Here is a 2,925-nt window from a genome sequence, read left to right as displayed (position 1 = left end):
TATTTTGAACTGGTGGAGTTTGTGTTCTCTGATTGTACTGCTGTTGCGGTGGCGGGATGTATTGCTGTGTAGGTGGAACATAGGGCTGCTTGTTCTGCTGGCTCTGCCCTTGATTAAAACCGCTCGAACCTCCTTAACCTCCCCATGAGAAATTAGGGTGGTGCCTCAAACCTGGGTTGTAGCTGTTCGAATATAGGTTAAAGTTCCTATTGTTCCCATGTCCTACATAAAAAACGGAAGCAGGGTTATGTGGACAATTATCATAAATATGGTTTTCACTGCAAAATGAACAAATGAGATCGTTGACTTGGCAAACAGGGGCAGGAGTGCAATAATCCGACTGCACAGGTTGTATCGGCGTGGCTAATGGATTTTTTATTCCTAACGCCATCTCTTTCAGCCTCTGGTTCATTGTAACCATCTCTTTTTGCATCGAGGTTGCAATGTCCAGAGCCAAAACTCCAGCTGGATCTTGCTTCTTTGGTGCTGCCCTAGATCTTTGCGAACACCATAATTCGTTGTGTGAAGCTAAGTCATTTAGGATGTCGACTATCTCGTTGAATGTCTTCTTTGTAAAGGCTCCGTTTGCGGTATTGTTTAGCATCATCTTAGTAGGATGATCTAAACCTCTAAATAAATGTTCTATCTGGATGCATGCCGGCAAGCCATGGTTCGGACATTTCCTGATGAGTTCTTTAAATCTTTCCCACGCCTCGTGAACAGGTTCACGATCATACTATCTAAAAGAGATGATCTCCTCTCTGATATCAGCGTGGCGAGTAGGTGGGAAGAATTTTGTTAAGAACTTCTCCACTAACGACCCCCATGTGGTGATGGATCCCGGTGGAAATGCATTGAGCCATGCTCTAGCTTGGTCCTTCAAAGAAAATGGAGAAAGTGTTAGTCTAAGAGCATCATCTGTTATACCAGGTAATCGAAATGCATTTGCAATTTGAATGAATGATTTCAGATGATCATGTGGATCCTCATGTTCCTGCCCTCCAAAATGTCCAATTGTCTGCAACATTTGGAACATCATAGGTTTAAGCTCAAAGTTTGCGTGGGCTGGAATAGGGTTGACTATCCCTGAATCAAAGTTCTGAAAAGCCGTGGCGGCATATTCTCGCATTGCCACGTCTCTGTTGTCCGCCATCTGAATATGGTTGAATTCATCATTTCTTGCGTGATCCCTCATATTACCGTTAACAGCAGGTGGATCAACCGGATCACGAGGTGGAATATCTGCCATTGATGTGCTCATACTCTCTACCTCACTTTCAGGACTGATTTCACCTTCTCTCTCTTTTTGCTTTTCTAGTTGTTTTCGAAGTCTTTGCTCCTTTCAAGTTTTTCAAAGGGTCCGCTCAATCTCAGGGTCAAGGGGTAGAAGAAAAGATCTTGTGCTCATGCACTTTAACTTACCCTTGTGAGATAAACGACCAAAAATATAGAACAAAAACGGTGGATGGAAATTACACGCAACAACAATTCACAAAAATAAAAACTAAAAGAATTTGGAAATAATTTTAAAACTGAAGTCCCCGACAACGGCGCCAAAAACTTGACTGGGGTTATGCTGAACGCACGCACTAAACGTGGTAACAATTCTATAGATGCAAGCGCACACCTGTCAGAGTAATATAAAATGGATGGAGTATCCAAGTATCGATCCTCAAGGACTTCTAAATAATTTCCAAACTCTAAAGTTTTAATGAATAGTGAACGTTGAAACGAGTGATTCTTGTAAAATGGGAAGTGGTCACAAATAATGGTTTTGGATTTGGGATTTGGTCTTATAATGGTAAAACCTAGCCCGAATTACTTCAAGTTAGCCAACAAAGAATCAAGGATACGCTAAGGACGATATGCATTTTACTTTAGGAACCAACGACTACGCTTTTCACTTGACTTATGTCTAAGCAAGTTCAAAGTCCTAAGACATTCCCTAATATGTCTATTATGAGAGATATCTTAGTTTTAAGATGGAAATAGTCGCAACCTCGGGTTAAGATCCTATGTCTAGGCTACTTAACCGGAACCCTTATGTCTAAGGCGCTCCTCTCCTCCGTTTAACCACTCAACAATGCAAATAAGCAACCTTTTCAGTATTGACTTGTTAAGACTTACAGTGGCCTTCTCTAAATCCTAACTGTAACGCCCCGCGTTCTCTGACTCGTTTATTTTAAGAGATAAATAGTGTCTTTGGATTTTTCCCTAAGTTGATAACTTTAATTCTTGGATTTTCTAACTTTGAAATTCTAATTTTTGGCTAAATTAGAATTAAGTTTAATTTCTTTGGATTAAGATAATTTAAGTTCTCGACCTGTGTAGGAGATTTTTAGTTAAATTCTAAATTCACGAGTTTTAGGATTTTCCTTCCTAAATTCTACTTTTCTTTGATTTATTATTCTTGGGTTTTAGAGTTTAAGTTAACGATTTAATTTCGGGTTGTTGTCTGGTTTATTTTATTTCTAAAGCATAATTATTGGCCTTTTGTTTTGGACCATTGTAGTTTTAGTTGGGCCTCATTAAGATTTGGGAATTGGGCTATGGGTTTTAAAACAAAAGAAAAGGAAAAAAAATAATAATAATAATAAACAAAACAAAAACAAGAAACCCTAGGATCTCCTTCTTCCTCTCCCTCTTGGCAGCCGATAGCCCCCCCCCCCTTCGAACTTCTTCTCCGGCGAAGCAGCACCGGCGACGGCACTCCTCCGACGAGCGACGACGTTCAATTCCCACGGTGGCCGCATTCCTCGACACGGTGGCAACGACGCCTGCAGCAGGTCGCTCACGAACCCGATCCATGGCAGCGCGACTGAGCACTGGCGCGTCTCCTACGGTGAAGCAGCAACCATACGACGGCGCTTCTCTACCTCATCGGCAGCAGATGTCCCGACGGTGACGGCGTTCTAGAGTAGCGAG

At 41.6% G+C, this 2,925-nt stretch overlaps 1 non-coding gene across 1 annotated transcript; it reads left to right on the top strand.

Annotated features, from left to right (window-relative positions):
• The first annotated feature begins 662 nt into the window (after window positions 1–662).
• On the top strand, window positions 663–769 carry LOC148211319 (small nucleolar RNA R71). The gene has a single exon (XR_015791098.1). It is a non-coding gene; the product is annotated as a small nucleolar RNA R71 (small nucleolar RNA).
• Window positions 770–2,925: the final 2,156 nt, after the last annotated feature.

The sequence above is a fragment of the Momordica charantia genome, assembly GCF_013281855.1.
Source record: "Momordica charantia cultivar OHB3-1 chromosome 5 unlocalized genomic scaffold, Mcharantia_2.0 BLBB01000005.1, whole genome shotgun sequence".
Taxonomy (NCBI): Eukaryota; Viridiplantae; Streptophyta; class Magnoliopsida; order Cucurbitales; family Cucurbitaceae; genus Momordica; species Momordica charantia.
The sequence above is the reverse complement of the archived record's forward strand: the minus strand, read 5'-3'. Positions and strand labels throughout refer to the sequence as shown.